We start from the raw sequence: 22294 nt of genomic DNA on the forward strand, positions 1-22294 counted from the left end.
CACAAAGATCCCTAGAACCACAACTATGAATGCAGAAAACCACAAGGCCATTAAGGCAAGAGCCATCCCCAAGGGGCCTTCATAGTTTAGAAAAATCACAGCTTTATGAGTGCACTGGCTCTGCTCTCTTTTGGCATACTGGTCTTCTGGACACCTCACATATTTATCCACATCTGATAGAGAAAGTAAAGTATGATTAGTGTAGCTTTAGCATTTTTACTGGTAGGATGTGTCAATTACCAATGTTGAAGAAACATTGCAACATTTGCATTTGTTGCTGAGGATGTAATTGAAGGATATTTATGCATAGCAATATTTCCATTTCAAAATACTCCTTTATTATGTTTATGTGGAATGAAAACAAACAGTCATTACATTGTCTGTGTGTGTTAAGGATGCCATTTGCCACATTATCAGCAAGCACAGATATTTTCAGTACATTCTGGATGCTATGAAGAAATGATTTGAACTGGTTAAATGATTGAAGCTGTGATCATTAACTTTTTTTTTGTACAAAGGGTACGTTAAAGTCTCAACCCCCATGGATGAAATGCCTCCTGTCATATTTCTGACTGTTTTATGAATGCTGCTCATAAGATATATGGAGACTGTGTCTTCAACTTGGACAAGAACCATGATACATCATCTAGTTTGAATTTTTAGCCCCAAAGCATTGACATAGAAGCAACACTAAACAGAATCATTATGGAACCTCTGAGTCAGCAAAACGAATCCCAGGATGAAGTTCTCAACACAGATGAGATTTATTTGCTCCAGAGGACAGTGGATAGAGAATAAGAGACAAGGTTAGAAGATGGGGGATGAGGAGAAGGTGAAAGGAACAAGCAAAGGGGAAAGGGCTATTTGGCCCAGAAGGTCAAAGAACTTTTCTCTGGATAGAGAAGAGACAGATATGGCCTATAGGAAAAAGGCAGTTTATAAAAGTAAAAGGGGAATGTCATGTTAGGAGAGTGTTTAATTTTCATTTGAGAGGATAATTAGACAGCAACAAGGGTGTTATTTTTTTAATTGGACTTCAATACTTTGACACTCAGGCCTTGATAGTTAGCCTCAGGAGGATAAATTGGACAAAGAAGGAAAGAGACTTTGGTGGCTGTCTATAAGAATGAAGTTGTCTTATCATTTACATCACTGTGAAGATAAAGCATGACCATGGCAACTCTTATAAAAGAAATATTTAATTGGATGTCTTATATTTCAGAGACTCAATCCATTATCATCATGGTGGGGCATGGTGGTATACAAGCAGACCCAGATCCAGGAAAAGGAGCTTAAATTATACATCATTAATCCATAGGCAAGAGGAAGTAAACTGACTCACTGGGTGTAGCTTGAGTATATATGATACCTCAAACTCTGCCTCTATGGTGACACAGAGCTACTGGTGTTATATTTAGGAAGTGATCTCCAATGCCAATGCATTCAAGACTACTTCCTACTTTCTCTTCTAGAAGTTTCAGAGTAGCTGGATTTATGTTGAGGTCTTTGATCTACTTGGACTTAAGTTTTGTGCACAGTGATAGATATGGATCTATTTGCAGTGTTCTACAAGTTGATATCCAGTTATGCCAGCACCATATGTTGAAGATGCTTTCTTTTTTCCATTATACACTTTTGGCTTCTTTGTCAAAAATTATATGTTCATAGTTGTGCTGATTACTGTCAGGGTCTTCAATTTGATTCCATTGGTCCACATGTCAGTATTTATGCTAGTACCAAGCTGTTTTTATTACTGTAGCTCTATAATGGAGCTGAAGTCAGGGATAGTGATGCCTCCAGAGGTTGTTTTATTGTATAGGTTTCTTTTGGCTATCCTGGGATTTTGTTTTTCCATATGAAGTTGAGTAATATTCTTTCCAGATTTGAAAAAAATGTGTTGGTATTTTGATGGGGATTGCATTGAATCTGTAGATTGCTTTTGGTAAAATTCCCATTTTTACTATGTTAGCTCTGCCTATCCTTGAGCATGGGAGATCTTTCCATTTTCTGACATCTTCTTCAATTTCTTTTTCCAGGGGCATAAAGTTCTTGTTATATAGGTCCTTCACTTGCTTGGTTAGTGTTACCCCAAGGTATTTTATGTCATTTGTGGGTATTGTAAAGGGTGATATATCTCTGATTTCCTTCTCAGCCTGTATGTCAATTGTATATAGGAGGGCTACTGATTTTTTTGAGTTGATCTTCTATCCTGCTATGTTGCTGAAGGTGTTTATAAGCTGTATCAGTTCCTTAGTTGAATCTTTGGGGCCACTCAAGTATACTAACATGTCATCTGCAAATAGGGAAAGCTTGACTTCTTGATTTCCAATTTGTATCCACTTAATCTCCTTATGTTGTCTTATTGCTCTGGCTAGAACTTCAAGTACTATATTGAATAAGTATGGGAGAGCACACAGCCTTGCCTCGTTCCTGATTGTAGTGGAATTGCTTTGAGTTTCTCTCCATTTAATTTGATGTTGGCTGTTGACTTGTAAATTGCCATTTTTATGTTTAGGTATGTTCCCTGTATTCCTGATCACTCCAAGACCTTTATCATGAAAGGGTGTTGGATTTTGTCAAATGCCTTTTCTGCATCTAGTGAAATGATCATGTGGTTTTTTTCTTTGAGTTTGTTTATATGGTGTATTACATTGACGGACTTTCATATGTTGAAACACCCTTGCATCCCTGGGATGAAGCCTACTTGATCATGATGTATAATTGTTTTGATGTGTACTTGGAGTCTATTTGCCAGTGTTTTATTGAGTATTTTTGCATCAATATTCATGAGGGAGATTGAGCTGTAGTTCTCTTTCTTTGTTGTATCCTTGTTTGGTTTAGGAATCAGGGTAATTGAAGCCTCATAGAAGGAGTTTGGTAATGTTCCTTCTTTTTGTATTGTGTGGAACAATTTATCAAGTATTGGTATCAACTTCCCAGCTATACCACTCTTGGCCATATACCCAAGGAATATTCAATCATACCACAAGGACACATGTCCCACTATGTTCATAGCAGCATTATTTGTAATAACCAGAACCTGGAAACAACCTAGATGCCCATCAACTGAAGAGTGGGTATATAAATATGGTACAGATGCACAATGGAGTACTACTCAGCAGAGAAAAACAATGGCATCATGAGGTTTGCAGGCAAATGGATGGATCTAGAAAAAAATCATCCTAAGTGAGGTAACCCAGACTCAGAAAGACAAACATGGTATGTACTCACTTATAGGAGAATACTAGATGTGAAACAAGGATGACTGGACTGCTACTCACATCACCAGGGAGGCTACCTGGAAAACATGACCTCAAGAAAGACATAGGGATTGCCCAATGCCAGATAAATGGATGAGACCTACATGAACATCCTGGACATGAGTGGGGATAATGAAGGGCGAGGATCGAGGGAAAGAGAGCTTGGGGGTGCAGAGCAGGAGATCCCAGCTAGATCAAGAACAAAGAGGGAGAACAAGGAATAGGAGACCATGGTAAATGAAGACCACATGAGACTAGAAGAAGCAAAGTGCTAGAGAGGCCCACAGAAATTCACAAAGATACCCCCACAATAGAATGCTGGCAATGGTCAAGAGACAGCTGGAACTGACCTAGTCTGGTGATAGGATGGCCAAACACACTAATTGTCATGCTGGAAACCCCATCCAATGACTGAGGGAACTGGAATCAGAGATCCACAGCTAGGCCCCAGGTACAGCTCCGGGAGGCCAATTAGCAAGAAAGAGAAGGGTTTATATGAGCAAGAATTGTTGAGACCAAGGTTGGATAAAGCACAGGGACAAATAGCCAAAAGAATGGAAACACACAAACTATAAGCCAATGGCTGAGGGCCACCCAACTGGATCAGGCCCTCTGAATAGGTGAGACAGCTGATTGGCTTGATCTGTTTGGGAGGCATCCAGGCAGTGGGACTGGGTCCTGTGCTCATTGCATGATTTGGCTGTTTGAAACCCGGGGCTTATGCAGGGACGCTTGGCTCAGTCTGAGAGGAGGGTACTGGACCTGCCTGGACTGAGTCTACCAGGTTGATCTCAATCCTCGGGGGAGGATGTGGTAATGAAGGGTGGGCTGGGGGGAAGGGGAGGGGGACGGCAGAGGGAAGAATCCATGGCTGATATGTAGAATTAAATTATATTGTAAAATAAAATTAGATTAAATTAAAAAAAGAAAATATTTAATTGAATGTCTTATATTTCATAGGTTCAATCCATTATCATCATGGTGGGGCATGGTGGTATACAAGCAGACCCAGATCCAGGAAAAGGAGCTTAAATTGTACATCTTTAATCCATAGGCAAAAGGAAGTAAACTGACTCACTGGGTGTGGCTAAAGCAGATATGAGACCTCAAACTCTGCCTCTACAGTGACACACTTCCTTCAAAAGGACCACACATCTTAAGCCACATGAACTTAGGTGGGCAAATTATATGCAAAGATCCACAGTAATCTAATGACTTTTACAAGGCAAAGGGAATGAGGGAGAGGAGCTGGGCTCCTTGCTAGAGAGACATGTTTGCCATGCTTAGGCTGGATAGAGTCCATTGAGAGGATTTAAACGGTGTGTGTGTGTGTGTGTGTGTGTGTGTGTGTGTGTGTGTTTGTGTGTGTAAATATGTAAAATAACAAAAGAGCTCATGAATATGAGAGTGATTAGATTTATATGAGGGAAGTAAGAGGGCAAAATGATAGAAAAAGTCATATAAATGTATTTATAATGTTTGACTATGCAATAATTAAATAACCATTCCCTTAGTTGTGTCATCATCTGGTAGTAGAGATGCCATACTCCTGAGACTTATTCATAAGAACCAGTAACCCTAACACTCAAGGTAGAAACATCTGTATATATTTAGAATTAACAAACCCTATATCTTTATTCCATCACCTTTGGAAAGAGACAAACACCTTCCTCCTTCCCTAATTTACATCTATGTGAGACAAATACTCTGTGAGTGTACTCAATGTGAAGTAGATAATGATATAACATCATGAGCACAATTACACAAGAACACCCTCCACCGAGAGTTATATCACAGAAGGTTTGTTTTGAGAAATAGAACCCTATTCAGAAGTTGTAATCTCAACCATGGCTAATTTAGGAAATCAGATTGCAATTGCTCTGAAACAATGAATAATTGCAGATAGCCCTGATGTGTTTCTAGGTTTTTTAAGTCTTTTTTTATGTAGAACAATGCATTTATGGACACATATAATTAGCTAATTTGTTAACCAATGTGTTAATTTGTAAACTAATTAGTTAATTTGTTAAGTGACTGGAAATGTGGCTCAGCTATGAAGAAATGTACTGCCCTCGCAGGAGACCTGAGTTCAATCCCTGGGGCCCAGGTCAGGTGTCTCACAGATGTAACTGTAACTATATAGATAGATGTGCATTCCTCTCACATGCACCTGCAGCTGTGTACACATTAGCACCCATCTGACATATTTATACATAATTAAAGTAGTAATAAAATATTATTGTTTCATTTTTGTTGTCTTTATCATTATGAATACCCTTTACCCTTTTCCATCATTCATTGGGAAAAACTTCCCCTTTACTAATGGAATATTTAGATAACCTATAGTTGAAAGTTTTCCTGTGTCCTGGCAGTCAGCACACACCTCTAACTACTCACCTCCTCCAAATAAACACATAGAGGCATCCATCTTCAGCCCATAGGTCTAGAGTCTCTCAATCACTTCTCTCTGTGTCTTATAGAATGTTTGACTGTTGCTGTGTGAAGCAGGATCCTGAAGGACCATTTTGACTTGCAAAGTTCAGTGGTCACATTTCTATAGGTCCTGCATGTCCAGTGGATACAACATTTTGTCAAGTAGCCCAGACAAGAACAGTTTCTTGTCCAAATGGTTATTTTTGCCAAGAAGAAGATAAACTCCATAAGGAGTGTCTTTGACGCCCATCATTTTCTCTGAAGTAGATCGCTACTGCCAGGAGCAAACATGTCCCATTGTCAGGAAAGTCTAAGTTTTTAAAACACATTAAATGCCATATTCTGTAGATCTTTGAAGTGTTTGAAGATAACGTACCTAATTGAATTATATCTATGTGTACCTAGAAAACTTAACATGACTATAAGTTTGACTATCATAGAAGACTAATTATTAATCTGTACTCCTTAGTTATTCATTACAATTTAAATGAGTTACATGAACATAATACCTTAAATGAGAGTATATATAATATATATATATATATTATATGCATAATATATATAGTATAACAAAATTAACTAAATTTGTAATAAACTAAAATCTATAGCAATGTAAAACATTTTACAAAAGTTGTTGCTCTTTAAATGTAAATTCAATACTTTCATCATATCAAATCTATACGATATCCTCTTTTTTCTTTAGAAAGAGGTTGCATTTATAATCAACCTCCTTTAAATAAAAATAAGCATTTATAAACAATATTTTAAAAATTTGGGTGAAGTTTCTCATACTACTTCCTGCTGAATGAGGGCACTGGCAATCTTATGAGGTTGCTGAGAAAATTAGAATTATGGTCAAGTCTTTACTGGAGTAGTCTGTGAGGCTAGATTGTTTAAGCAATTTGCCTTGAAGCTAATCTGGATGTTGGGACATTGGGAGACCTCTCAGGTGGCCTTCTTTGATCAAACCATATAAGCCTGCAAGAAATCCACAGGTTCTAATTTTCTGTGGAAACAAAAGCAGAAAGTCTTTTCCAAAGCAACCTATTCTTAGACACAAATTTTGAAGTCAAGATACCTTAATATATATATATATATATATATATATATATATATATATATATATATAATTTTAACTCAGCAGCTTTATAATCAAAAATCTTTCTGCAGTTAAAAATCCCAAAGGCAACACAATCCAGATTCTCTGTATAATTTTCATCTTTTCATGGCTTATTTTTTATATTACCTTTACTGTCTCTTTAAAGACTTTATTTTTAAAAAAATATTTTTTATATAACTGTCTATATTCCTTTTCCTCTCTCTTCCAAGCCTACATACATTTTATACACACCATAAACCATTTAGAGATTTTGTTTTTAATCTGAATCTGAGTTATTATGAATTTATTGCTTTGAACTACAGCAGCTAGTACTGAAATGACAGCTTTGGCTTCTGACTCTGCCCACCTCAGCTTTCCAACATGGCAGTGGTACATTTACCATTTGCCAACAGATCTTATAGCCACCTATACAACCAACATTTGGAAGCAGTGGGTTGATTCTATACCTCCATTAAAGAAGCATATAGCCTAGAAACCTCTTTTAATTTGTTTGTACTAGCAAAAGCTAAATCCACCACACAACATGTGTGGCTTGGAGATGCCTGTGTGTACTGCCAACCCCACCATAGAATAGCTCAAGGCTGCACACTGCAGCTGGCCTGAGAGAGACAACTAGAAAGCTGTTTTTACCTCCATTTTAGAATCCTTTTTTTAAAGCTTTCTCAGGTTTTAGGTGGAAACTCTTGCCCAAAGTTTTGGCACCATTTGTAGCTGAAAATTTTCCTGTGTCCCACCTGGTCAGCGACCCAAGTAAATACACAGAGGCTTATATTTATTAAAAGTGCTCATCCACTAGCTAAGGCTAACTGCTGACTAGCTCTTACACTTAAACTCAGCCCATTCTGTTAATCTATGTGTTTCCATGTGTTCTGTGGCTTTACCTGTGTGTCTTTACATGCTGTGACCTAGACAGCAGACCAGCATCTCTCAACTCAGCCTTCCTCTTCCCAGAATTCTCCTTGTCTGCTTATCCCACCTATACCTCCTACCAGGCTACTGGCCAATCAGCATTTTATTAAACCACTGTACAATATCATTATCCCACAACAATAACCTTCTGTACAGTAACACAACCAGGATCCCTAATTTCAGTCCTTTCTGTAATTATCATTAGCAACATCCAGCCAGGTTCATCTCTGGATGGACAAAAGTATCTTATCTGAGATACTTCAAAGATTCTCTAAGAATAGACTTAAGCATCCAGACTATCTGTTTGAAAAGGTGGATGTGCTTATTAATCTTAACTTTCTCATTTCCAAAGTCTTATTATTAGGTTAAGTCCTCCATTAACAATTAACTCAGAACTGAAGCCTTCCTACTTACAGGTACATCTAGCTATGGTGGAAGTTGCCTAGCCAAGTTGTCTAGTGACCAAGCAAACTTCCCTGCCCTGCCAGAAATGGCAGGAGCTGAGATAGCTTGGAGAGATAAGGGCCAAAGGGATAAAAGGAAGTTTTATTTTCAGAGCAAATATAAAGAAAAAAATAGAGAATGGAGAACTAGATAGGTAAGAACTGGCAGGGAACAAACTGAGATGGGAAAGAACTAGATTAAAAGAGAACTAAATTGGAGAAGAACTAGATTGGAGGACTAGAAGAGAGAACAAGAAGGACAAGATAGAAGATGAGGAAGTCAGTTGCGGAAGAACTAGATGGAGGAAGAACAAGATAAGAAAGACCAAGATGGGACAGAACTAATAGTCTTAGAGGGAACAGCAGAAAGGTAGAGAGTATTAGGCAAGAAAGGAGATAAGTAACAGAGCAATGTAGAGAGAGAGCTGACTCAGAAGAATAAAGTGTATTGACTAAAGAACTCTGTGTACATAGATTTATTAGAGAAGGCATATATATAGAGAGCTGACTCAGAAGAATAAAGTGTATTGACTAAAGAACTCTGTGTACATAGATTTATTAGAGAAGCCCTCAGATTAATCTACCACTAGTAGCAGCTCTTCTGAAACTCTGTGTGAATGAAATTCAGGGGCTGGACCCCAATAGCTTTCATTACCTGCTGCTTTGCGTGATAACCATACTAGTCAGAAGAGTAATTTCCCAAGTACATCCAGGGAGAGAGGAGTCACATAGAGGAGGCTATCCAGAGTAGAGTCAGTTTCCCGGGGATTCATAAAGATGACCTCCGAAGTCTTTAGCTACTAAGTGGACCTAACCAAAGGGGGCTGCAGACCCCAAGGACATGGTACCTCCTGGAGTGTTGAGTAGTTTGAATAAGACCTTGCCCCAGTCCCCTAAGAATATTTTTCAAACCATGGGTCAGAACAAATCTAAAGAGAAGGAGCTTCTGATAGAACTTACAGGACACAGTATTGAGATAAGAGGCTTTTCAGCCAGCTCCAGTCAGTTTACAAGCTTAGATAAAAAAGCAACAGACTATCTTAATCCCAAAAGGCTCTCTGGAAAATGTAAAGAAAGATTTAAAGGACCCCTAAGGCCCTCAGACCTGGTGGGATGGTTTCACTGGCAGACTATGATAAGTGGCAAAGATTCTAACATTTCCCTTCTAGGGAGAACCCTGCTGTTATTTCATCAGGGCCTTCCAAAGAAATAACACAATATTATCACAATACATGACCTCCTGAGAGCGTAAAATACAACTAATGAAGTCTACTAAGTCCTCTGAAGTGGCAGCCTCCTGCTACAAACAGCCTTTTTTTTCCCTCTGAGTCACTGGAATCTAAGGATAACTTGAGCTGTAAAATTTCTAACCTGCTCTGCAGTTAGCTAGAAGCTCCATCCAGCAGCCTTCATTTAAATAACAGTACAAGCCTCAAAGCCCTGCTTGAGCCAGTTTTAAAACTATGGCAATTTCCCAGCATTCATAAACTAATTCTCCAGCTCTCCTATCACTGTATTACAAAAGTGTCTTTTTTCTTTTTCTCTTTCTGGGTTGAATGTTGCTATGAGGTACTTGGTTATTTACAAAAATCTTGGCCAAATCTAAGAACTTCCAGTTAAATCATTCAAACCAGACTTGCAGAAAAGGGACACTCTTCCAGGATCTGGAAATCCTATGGGTTTTCTGGACCCCAGAGACTTCTGGAGACTGAGAAGTCCTACCTAAATAAATGCTTTCTGAACATCTGCCTTCATTTGTCTCTGAACCTAACTGCCTGCCTGTTATTAATCACCTTGCATTACTGCTAACTGTGTCTCAGGTCACTTCAGCCTGCATCACAAGCCCTCCCCTCACCTTGCCCTGCCCAGCAGTTACCTGGCTTGATTACAAACTGGACAAATTGGCTGTTACAGATAAAAAGACAAAACAAAACACAAAACACTTCTCCCTTTTAATTTTGATTTTTTTTACTATGCTTATCATATTTTATGATACACCATAAAGGATTTATCCAATTGTCACTCTCCTTACATACTATAATTCTGAATAAGAGCTCTTGTCCCTATATTAAAATAACTTCAGTACAGACTTATTGTTTTTAAGCCTAAATGTAACATGGATAAAACTGAAACTTCTAAGTTTATAAGTACAACTTACATATAAATTATTAAGAATAAGTTTACTTAAATTATAAACAGTTAAAGATAATTAAGATATACAACTTATCAATTGCTTGGCCAACTTAAGCTGTAAACTGTTTAAGGATAAGTTGTACTTAAATTATAAGCTATTAAAGACAATTTTAGGGATACAAGTTACAGCTTGATCATCTTAATAAAAGTCATATTCTCTAATGTATATAAAATCATATTTATATACATGCTAAGTATGCCGAATATAATCAATTCATTAGTTAGCCCCTGGCATTTAAAATGTTTAAGATTCCCACTTGAGACAAAACTGTCATGCCCTTTACTGTCAGGGTTTAGTCCAAATTAGACTTTGGGATCATTTGGACTGTATTTCCATTTACCAGGTCTAAAGGTAATTTGCCTTGCTACTCAATTTCAAGTAAAGAAAGCTCACCAAACAGATTTCAAAATAATCTTTGACTGTTACTTTGTTTGAAGAAATTCATTCACTCTACATTGGCTGCTCTCAGTATTTAATCATTCATGTCTCCTGAAGAAATAAATACAAATATGCTTTTAGATGTAAAGTTCTTACAAGGATATGAAGGCTTAGATATAAAGAATGTTTAGGGGAGTTCAGAAATAACTCACTGCTGACCTCCATTACATGGAAGTCTGATGCTCCTATAAGGGTTAAACAATGGCCCTTAGATGCTGAGAAATATGAAGCTGCTACCTGTCTGGTGGAAGATAGAGCCCCCCACCAGCTCTTGGAACACACCAATATTTGTTATTAAGGACAAAAATCAGGCTAATGAAGGCTGTTACAAGAACATAGAAAATTAAATGGAATTCATTGGAGCCTATGGACACTTTACAGCCTGGCTTGCCATCTCCTATGGCCATCCCTAGAAATCAAAACATAATTGTCATAGATTCGCAAGATTGCTTCTTTACCATATATCTACACCCTAAAGAATGTCAGTGTTTCACCTTTTAGCTTAACTTCTCCAAATTTTCATAGACTCTATCAGAGGTATGAGGGAAATACATTACCTCAAGGAGACAAAACTAGCCCAACCTTATGTCAAAATATGTTTTTGCAAGTTTGTAAAATGTATTCTGATGTTTATCTTGTTCATTATATGAATGATATATTGATTTCTCAAGCTGACAAAGACTATTTACAAGAAGCATTACATTTTCTGGTCCAACAATTGACTTTATATTGGGCCTCAAATGGCCCCAGAAAAAGTCCAAATTAACCCTCATTTCTTAATTTTGGACATGTGATTCACACAGATTTTTTTTTTTATTTTACAATACCATTCAGTTCTACATAACAGCCACAGATTCCCTTGTTCTCCCCCTTTTTGCCCCCCTCCACTTCCCCCAAGTACACTCCCCATTCCCACCTCCTCCAGTGCAAAGCCTCCCCCGAGGACTGAGATCAACCTGGTAGACTCAGTACAGGCAGGTCAGTACCCTCCTACCAGATTGAGCCAAGCATCCCTGCACAAGTTGCAGGTGTCAAACACCTAACTCATGCAATGAGCCCAGGACCTGGTACCACTGCCTAGATGCCTCCCAAACAGATCAAGCCAATCAACTGTCTCACCTCTTCAGAGGGCCTGATCCAGTTGGGGGCACCTCAGCCTTTGGTTCATTGTTCATGTGTTTCCATTCGTTTGGCTATTTGTCACTGTGCTTTATCCAACCTTGGTTTCAACAATTCTCACTCATATAAACCCTCCTCTTTCTCGCTAATTAGACTCCCGGCGCTCTACATGGGGCGTAGCCGTGGATGTCTGCATCCAGATTCCTCAGTCCTTGGATGGGGTTCTTGGAACAACTATTAGGGTGTTTGGCCATCACATCACCAGAGTAGGTCAGTCCCAGCTGTCTCTCGACCATTGCCAGCAGTCTTTTGTGGGGGTATCTTTGTGGATTTCTGTGGGCCTCTTTAGTACTTTGTTTCTTCCTTTTCTCATGTGGTCTTCTTTTAACATGGTCTCCTATTCCTTGTTCTCCCTCTCTGTTCTTGATCCAGATGGGATCTCCCGCTCTCTTTCCCTCGATCCTCGCTGGTCATTGCTCCCAATCATGTCAAGGTTATTCATGTAGATCTCAGCCATTTCTCTGTCATTGGGCGATCCCTATGACTTTTTGGGGGTCTTATTTTCTAGGTACCCTCCCTGGTGATGTGAGTAGCAGTCCAGTCATCCTTGTTCCACATCTAGTATCCTTCTATGAGTGAGTACAAACCATATTTGTCTTTCTGAATCTGGGTTACCTCACTCGAGATAATTTTTTCTAGATCCATTCATTTGCCTACAAACCTCATTGTTTTTCTCTGCTGAGTAGTATTTCATTGTATATATGTGCCACAATTTATTTATTCATTCTTCAGTTCAAGGGCATCTAGGTTGTTTCCAGGTTTTAGCTATTATGAACAATGCTGATATGAACATAGCTGAGTAAGTGCTCTTGTGGTATGATTGAGCATTTCTTGGGTATATGCCCAAGAGTAGTATAGCTGGATCTTGGGGGAGATTGATTCCCAATTTTCTAAGGAAGCACCATATTGATTTCCAAAGTGGTTGTACAAGCTTGCATTCCCACCAGCAGTGGAGGAGAGTTCCCCTAGTTTCACATCCTCTCCAGCATAAAGTGTCTTCAGTGTTTTTGATCTTAGCCACTCTAACAGGAGTAAGGTGGTATCTCAGAGTTGTTTTGATTTGCATTTCCCTGATGATTAGGGTTGTTGAGCAATTCCTTTAATGTCTTTCAGCCATTTGAGTTTCCTCTGTTGAGAATTCTCTGTTTAGTTCTAAAGCCCATTTCTTAATTGGACTATTGGTCATTTTGATGTCTAATTTCTTGAGTTCCTTATATATTCTGGATATAAGTCCTCTGTCAGATGTGGGGTTGGTGAAGATCTTTTCACATTCTGTCGGCTGTCGCTTTGCCTTGTTGACCTTATCCTTTGCTCTACAAAAGCTTCTCAGTTTCAAGAGGTCCCATTAATTGATTGTTTCTCTCAGTGTCTGTGCTACTGGTGTTATATTTAGGAAGTGATCTCCTATGCCAATGCATTCAAGACTACTTCCTACTTTCTCTTCTAGCAGGTTCAGAGTAGCTGGATTTATGTTGAGGTCCTTGATCCACTTGGATTAAGTTTTATGCATGGTGACAGATATGGATCTACTTGTAGCCTTCTACAAGTTAATATCCAGTCATGACAGCACCATTTGTTGAAGATGCTTACTTTTTTCCATTGTATACTTTTGGCTTCTTTGTCAAAAATTATGTTTATAGGTGTGCAGGTTAATATCAGGGTCTTCAATTCAATTTCATTGGTCCACATATTGGATTTTATGCCAATACCAAGCTGTTTTTATTAGTGTAGCTCTATAGTAGAGCTGAAGTCACAGATCATGATGCCTCCAGAGGTTGTTTTATTGTACAGGATTCTTTTGGCTATCCTGGGTTTTTTGTTTTTCCTTATTAAGTTGAGTATTATTCTTTCCAGGTCTGTGAAGAATTGTGTTGGTATTTTGATAGGGATTGTATTGAATGTGTAGATTGTTTTTGGTAAAATTGCCATTTTTACTATGTTGGTCCTGCCTATCCATGAGCATGGGAGATCTTTCCATTTTCTGACATCTTCTTCAATTTCTTTTTCCAGGGACTTAAAGTTATTATCATATATATCCTTCACTTGCTTGGTTAGTGTTACCCCAAGGTATTTTATGTCATTTGTGGCTATTGTAAAGGGTGGTGTATCTCTGAATTCCTTCTCAGCTTCTTTGTCCATTGTATATAGGAGGGCTACTGGTTTTTTTTTTTCTTTTGAGTTGATCTTGTATCCTGCTATGTTGCCGAGGTTGTTTATAAGCTTTATCAGTTCCTGGGTGGAATCTTTGGGGTCACTCAAGTATACTATCATGTCATCTGCAAATAGGGAAAGCTTGACTTCTTCCTTTCCAATTTGTATCCCCTTAATCTCCTTATGTTGTCTTATTGCTCTGGCTAGAACTACAAGTACTATATTGAATAAGTATGGGGAGAGTGGACAGCCTTGCCTCATTCCTGATTTTAGTGGAATTGCTCTGAGTTTCTCTCCATTTAATTTGATGCTGGCTGTTGGCTTGTTGTAAATTGCCTTTATTATGTTTAGGTATGTTCCCTGTATTCCTGATCGCTCCAAGACTTTTATCATGAAGGGGTGTTGGATTTTGTCAAAAGCCTTTTCTGCATCTAGTGAGATGATCATGTGTTTTTTTTCTTTGAGTTTGTTTATATGGTGTATTACATTGACGGACTTTCATATGTTGAACCACCCTTGCATCCCTGGGATGAAGCCTACTTGATCATGGTGGATAATTGTTCTGATGTGTTCTTGGAGTCTCTTTGCCAGTATTTTATTAAGTATTTTTGCATCAATATTCATGAGGGAGATCGGTCTGTAGTTTTCTTTCTTTGTTGTATCCTTGTTTGTTTTAGGAATCAGGGTAATTGTAGCCTCATAGAAGGAGTTTGGTAATGTTCCTTCTGTTTCTATTATGTGGAACAATTTAGAAAGTATTGGTATGAACTCTTCTCTGAAGATCTGGTAGAATACTTTGCTGAAACCATCTGGTACTGGGCTTTTTTTGGTTGGGAGACTTTTAATGACTGTTTCTATTTCCTTAGGAGTTATTGGACTATGTAAATAGTTTATTTGGTCTTGATTTAACTTAGGTATGTGGTACCTATTCAGAAAAATGTCCATTTCTTTTAAGTTTTCCAGTTTTGTGGAGCAGAGGTTTTTGAAATATAACCTGATATTTCTCTGGATTTCCTCAATGTCTGTTGTTATGTCCCCCTTTTCATTTCTGATTTTGTTGATTTAGATTCTCTCTCTCTGTCTTTTGGTTAGTTTGGATAAGGGCTTGTCTATCTTGTTGATTTTCTCAAAGAACCAACTCTTTGTTTCATTAATTTTTTGTATTGTTCTCTTAGTTTCTATTTTATTAATTTCACCTCTCCCTTTGATAATTTCCTGGTGTCTATTCTTCCTGGGAGACTTTGCTTCTTCTTGTTCTAGAGCTTTCAGGTGTGCTGTTAAGTCACTAGTGTGAGATTTCTCCAACTTCTTTATGTGGGCATTTATTGCTATGAATTTCCCTCTTAGCACTGCTTTCATAGTGTCCCATAAGTTTGGGTACGTGGTGTCTTCATTTTCATTGATCTCCAGGAAGTCTTTAATTTCTTTCTTGATTTCTTTCTTAACCCATTGGTGATTCAGTTGAGCATTATTCAGTTTCCATGAGACTGTAGGTTTTCTGTAGTTTTTGAAATCGAACTTTAAACCATGGTGGTCTGATAGAACACAGGAGGTTATTCCAATTCTTTTGTATCTGTTCAGATTTGCTTTGTGGCCAAGTATGTGGTTGATTTTAGAGAAAGTTCCATGGGGTGCTGAGAAAAAGGTATATTCTTTTTTGTTAGGATGGAATGTTCTGTAGATAGCTATTAGGTCCAATTGGGCCATGACATCAGTTAGGTCCTTTATTTCTCTGTTAAGTTTCGATTTGGGAGATCTGTCTATTGGTGAAAATGGCCTGTTGAGATCTCCCACTATTAATGTGTGGGGTTTTACATGTGGTTTAAGATTTAGTAATGTTTTATTACATATGTGGGTGCCCTTGTATTTGGAACATAAATGTTCAGAATTGAAACTTCATCTTGGTGGATCTTTCCTGTGATGAGTATGTAATGCCCTTCTTGATCTCTTTTGATTGATTTTAGTTTGAAGTCTATTTTGTTGGTATCAGGATGGCTACACCTGCTTGTTTCTTAAGACCACTTGATTGAAAAATCTTTTCCCAGCCTTTTATTCTTAAGTATTGTCAGTATTTGAGTTTGAGATGTGTTTCTTTTATGCAGCAAAAAGATGGGTCCTGCTTTCATATCCATTCTGTAAGCCTATGTCTTTCTATAGGTGAATTAATTCCATTAATATTAAGGGATATTAATGCCCAGTGATTGTTCATCTCTGTTATTTTTGGTGGTAGTGTGTGTGTGTACTTCTCTTCTTTGGGGTTTACTGCTGTGGCTTTATTTATTGTCTGTGTTTTTGAGGGTGTATCTGACTTCCTTGGTTTGGAATTTTCCTTCTAGTGCTTTCTGTATGGCTGGGTTTGTAGATAAGTATTGTTTACATCTGGCTTTGTCTTGGACTGTCTTGTTGATTCTGTCTATGATGATTGAAAGTTTTTCTGGGTATATTAGTCTGGGCTGACATCCATGGTCTCTTAGTTTCTGCATTACATCTGCATTACACCAGGTCTTTCTGGCTTTCAAAGTCTCCATTGAGAAATCAGGTGTTATTCTGATGGGTTTGCCTTTATAGGTCACTTGGTCTTTTTCCTTGGCTTCTCTTAATATCCTTTCTTTATTCTGTATGTTTAGTTGTTTAATTATTATGTAATGAGGGGACTTTTTTGGGGGGTCTAGTCGGTTTGGTGTTCTATAGGCTTCTTGTATCTTCATAGGCATTTCCTTCTTTAAGTTGGGAAAGTTTTCTTCTATGATTTTGTTAAATATATTTTCTCTGCCTTTGAGTTGGTATTCTTCACCTTCTTCTATCCCTATTATTCATAGGTTTGGTCTTTTCATGGTGTGCCAAATTTCTTGGACATTTTGGTTCATGATTTTGTTGGCTTTAGTGTTTTCTTTGACTGATGAAACTATTTCTTCTACTGTATCTTCAAAGCCAGAGATCCTCTCTTCCATCTCATGCATTTGTTGTTTATTCTTGCATCTGAAATTCCCGATCTTTTACTCAGATTTTCTATTTCCAGCATTCCCTCTGTTTGTGTCTTCTTCATTTTTTTCTATTTCCCTTTTCAGGTCTTGGACTGTTTCCTTTATTTGTTTCATTGCTTTTTCATGATTTTCATTTAGTACTTTATTGTTTTCGTCCAGGACTTTATTATTTTCTTCTAATTTGTTTGCCCTTTCCTCTAGTTGTTTATAGCATTCTTCCCATTTTTTTTTTTTGTATTTTCCTCTACAAAAGCTTTTACCTTCTTCATGATATTATTCATAAGGCTGTTTTCTTCTACTTCTTCCAATTTTGGAGCGGGCTAGGTTCTGGTGATGCTGTATTGCTCTTCATTTCGTTGTATGTACTTCTGCCTTGACATCTGCCCATCTCCTTGTGGTTCGTTCTTGGTCATATCAGTGCACTTGGTTCAGACAGAGCTGACAGATTCAAGAAGTCTCTCTCTCTTGTTCAGATGGGAGCTCTCTTGTCCAAATGGGAACTCTGGGGCAGGATGGAAGCTCTTATCTAGATGGGAAGTCTGGGGCAGGATGGGACCTTTTGTCCAGACAGGAAGTCCGAGGTAGCATGGGTGCTCTTGTCCAGAAGGGAAGTCCAGGTCAGGATGGGAGCTCTTGTCCAGAAGGGAAGTCCAGGGCAGGATGGGAGCCCTGTCTGGTCCAAAAGGGACGTCTGGGGCAGGATGAGCCCTGCGGGCCTATCTCTAACTCTCAGGAAGTGGCTGGGGTCTTGGGCAGATGGGCGTGGGGGCAGGGCATGGAGATTGCAGGGGCTGCCAGGGAAGCTTGGAGAAGGGGATCTTTCCCGGTGGGGCTAGAAGGGGACCAGCCAGGTGGCCAGAACCTGGGACCAAGTTGGGCAGGTCTTCCCCAGAGTGGCTGGTGCCCAGGGATAGATTCACACAGATTTTGTCTCTCCTCAACCTTTTCATTTGAGATTGCACTGTTTAAAAACTTTACATGATTTTCAAAAACTGCTTGATTATATCTCCTGAGTACATACTTATTTGGATAAACCCATGGTTGTACCCAAACCTTTATTTGACATTCCTCTTTGGTGACACTAATCTAAGATGATCGTGAAAATTATACATCTGAGGCTAAAGCTTCCTTGGCTCTGTTTGTGGGAGGGTCTTAATTCTAAAAGACTGGGACTAGGAAGGAAATTAAATCAAAAATAGTAGAATTATTTGGTCAAGATATTCATGTGACAATCCTCCCTTATTGGCTGAACAGCATAATATCTTGTATTATGAGCCTGAAGATTTGCAAGTAACTCAGACAGGATAAATTGGCATCTTTTCATGTGAACTACATGACCATTATCTGTTCATTATTGATGGTTTTTAAGAGTACTAAACATGATTTCATAATTTCAGGTGTTAATTCAATCTACAGCATTTGGGTCATTGATTTTCCATATCAGGAATGCCTAGAGCTCAAGAAAATGGACAATGGCCTTCTTACACTTCAAGAAGTGTTAAGAACTGGTGCTTTTCCTTTCCTATCTCCCACTACAGGTATTCCTTATAACCCCCCAAGGTCAAGCTATGGTAGAAAGAACTCATTATACTTTAAATTCCCAATTATGCAAATTGCAAAGTGAAGATTTTAATATTCATCTGCCCATCATAACTTAAATCAAGTTCCATTTCAATCATATGAATATATATCTGAGGACAATATGAGTTCTTTCCTCAGACACTTCACAAAGTTACACTTGAGCCTCTTGGACCTCCTCACTGGTAATTGGAAGGTCCTGATGTTTTAATAATGACAGGAAGAGAATATGCTTGCATATTTTAACAGGACACTGACTCACCTTTATGGATCCTGGATCAGTTTATCACACTACATGGCCAGGCCACTGCAGGACAAAGGCACTCCTAGCTGCCATTCTGGTTATAAGCTGTAATTTATCTCTAGATTCTTAATATTTACACCTTGGCTTTAGGAATAAATTGATAGAAAATAAAGGTTCCTCCTTTAAAACTAGATGACTGCATGTTCTACCACTAATATATATTTGTTTCCAGCAGGAATTCTAATCACTTAAAGAGTTAAAGGTTGTCAACTTCTTGCCAACTGGTGTGCTGTCTAGCTGCAGCCTGGTACCCCAACACTCTAGTCCACATACCAAGGAGTCCTTCTGCACTCATGTTTGTCTCTCAGCATAGACTGATTCAAATTGCTGCCTGCATGGATAACATGTGAAAAAGCGAACTCTTCCCTGAGCTTCCACTGTGTTCCAGCCTTCTGAACTCCAAACTTTGCCCTATATCAGCATGAAGCAGCTTTAAGCAAATTCCATGCCCCAAAATGTCACTCCCCTTCATTTATTTCCTTTTTGCTTACATAACCATCCTACACAGAGACTAGATTGCCTTTAAATGGTTTTATTATTAATTTTATGAACTCTTCCCATGATCCTGAATTGTCTGTCCTATCAGACACACTCTTCATGTACTTGCAACAATTGTTCTGTATGTAAGTCTTTCTGTATATACCCTTACACAGGTTATTACAGCCCTCTCAAAGTTAAATGGGTTACCATTGCCTTGATTATAAATTTGAACTATTAGGTCAGCTTCACCTGCAGCCCCATAGTTGCTTATGACTAACTCAGGTAACTATTAATCTAACAATACTTCATTAAAATACATATTAGTCAAATTAATACCACTAATCAGAAACTAACAAATATACTTTATATTCCAAATTAACCATTTCTTTTTGATAACTCAGAATCATATTATTTAGACACACTGTTCCATATTATATCACACCGACTAATGATAGATTTTTATGTTACTTCTCTGCTCCCTGCTTGGGACAGAGATATTCTAATTACATACAACTATACCTATTTGCTGTGGAATGTAGTTCTGTATGATGTGGATGTGTGTTGCTCTGATTGGTTGATAAATAAAATGCTGATTGCTCAGTATCCAGGGAGGAAATATAGGTGGGATGAGCAAACAAGGAGAATTCAGGGAAAAAGAAGGCTGAGTGAGGACTCACCAGTCAGACACAGCGAAAGCAAGATGACAAGGCAGAACTGAGAAAAGGTACCAAGCCATATGGCTAAACATAGATAAGAATTATGGGTTAAATTAACTGTAAGAGCTAAGTCAGTAATAAGCCTGAGCTAATGGCCAAGCAGTTATAATTAATATAAGCTTCTGTGTGCTTACTTGTGGGATGCAAGTGGGAGTGACTTGTCCCAACCCCTGGTCATCTGGGACACAGGAAAATTTCTGACTACACCTATTAGATGGTTAAACTAATCCACAACTTTTCATCTATGTAGATTATTGATTATAAATATATTTAATTAATTATAATTATATATTATTGATACAAATATTGATTAAATATCAATATTAATTAACCATTACCATTTTTTCCAGTCATCTCCATATTTAAATTTATCCACAATTTTTGCTTTCCTACAGAGAATTAAACATTCTACTTTTCTTTGCTAAATGAAAAAAAAAAAACAGAACTATTGCAAGCTGCAATAATACAAAATGAGATTTCAGCTGATTATGACAAGCTACTACCTGCAAGAAGCCAAGTTCAAGCCAGGTTTCAAGGAGCTTTGGTGATATCGCCCTTTGATTATTAGCCATTTCCTGCTATGAATTTCTCATGTGTTGTTGTTGCATTTCCGTCATTTTTTAGGCACAATTTCCCTTCTACTAATGGAATATTTAGATAAACTTCTGGGCAGTAACACAGCAAGGATCCATAATTTAAGGCATTTCTGTAATTATCATCATTAGCAGCATTCATCCAGGACCATCTCTGGATGGAGAAAGTATCTTAGCTGAGATACTTCACAGATTCTCTAAAAACAGACTTAAGTATCCAGATTACCTGTTTGAGAAGGCCTGGTGGATGTGTTAATTAAGCTTAACTTTCTCCTTTCTAGGTTTAGATCCACCCTTACCTACAGTAAAACCAAATGTTAGTGTTCTTAAAAAGGCAATGTCTTGTAATTGCATTGTGTTATAGTCATGGATCAACATCTTGCTCAGTCATCTTCAGAATATCTTCATTCTGCAGCAGACAGGAACAAATAGCAAACAGAAATCAACAGCCAGACATTTATGATAAGAGGAAGAAAACTAAGTTTAAAAGGATTGCCTCCTTCACATATCTCCCTACAAGCCACAGAAAATAGCATGGAACCATATGTAGAAAGAGGATAAGAGGCGGACAGAATGGAGAACTATTAAGGTCAAAGCATGTGAATCTATTTAATGGGTAATATGGATTTATTAAGATTTAAATTTAGAAATACACTCCCTAATTCAGACACAAATAAACTTCTGAAGACATCTTCTCTAAGTGAGCAAATGCATGTGGCCAACAGAATAAAGCCAGTGAGAATAAGAATGTGACCCCTCTCCCTTTCCTTTTAAGAGGTCACATATGATGGCAAGAAGCACAGTCTCCTTTGGCATGTATAGGTCAAGTTCATGGGTGGAGCAGATACCATGACAAAGGACACAAAAGAAAAAATGCCTTATAAATGAACAGGATTGATAAATAAAAGAAATCATAGAACCTAGGAAGCGGGAACAGGCAAACATGGGTTTTCCCAGTTGGGGTCCCTGATCTGAGAGCTGAAGTGATCACAAGCCTCATCTCTAAACCAGAAGCAATCTCCAATTGATAACCACCAGCTAATGAGAATTTACTTTCCATCAAAGGAGTCTCAATAAGGAATCAAACTACTTTTATGGGCAGAATGCATGCCCAGAACTAGATGGGAACAGAAAATTGAGTCAACCTCATTTTTGGAAGCCCTTGTCTCATAGTATTGTATCAGAGTTCTCACTTTGTCCCACTTTTGTAGGTTTTTCATGCTATATGTGTATATTTGTGTGCATGTGTGTGTGTGTGTATAAATTCTACTCACTTTAAATTACACACTGCTTGCATATATGTTATGTTTCAAGGAAAGTTTTTTTAGGGATTCCTGAGTGTACAAACACATGTGTTTAATTCTCATGCCTTCTCTTGGTCTCTTTTCCTTATGTTTGCTGATTTTGACCAATTCCAATGTGTTAGATTTTCTTTATCATAGTATTTTTTTATTATTATCCCCTAGAAACCTTACTGTTTTCCAGTGAGAGATAGAAGTGGGGTGGATTCAG

Source organism: Peromyscus leucopus, chromosome 1 (assembly GCF_004664715.2).
Source record: "Peromyscus leucopus breed LL Stock chromosome 1, UCI_PerLeu_2.1, whole genome shotgun sequence".
In the NCBI taxonomy this organism is placed as follows: Eukaryota; Metazoa; Chordata; class Mammalia; order Rodentia; family Cricetidae; genus Peromyscus; species Peromyscus leucopus.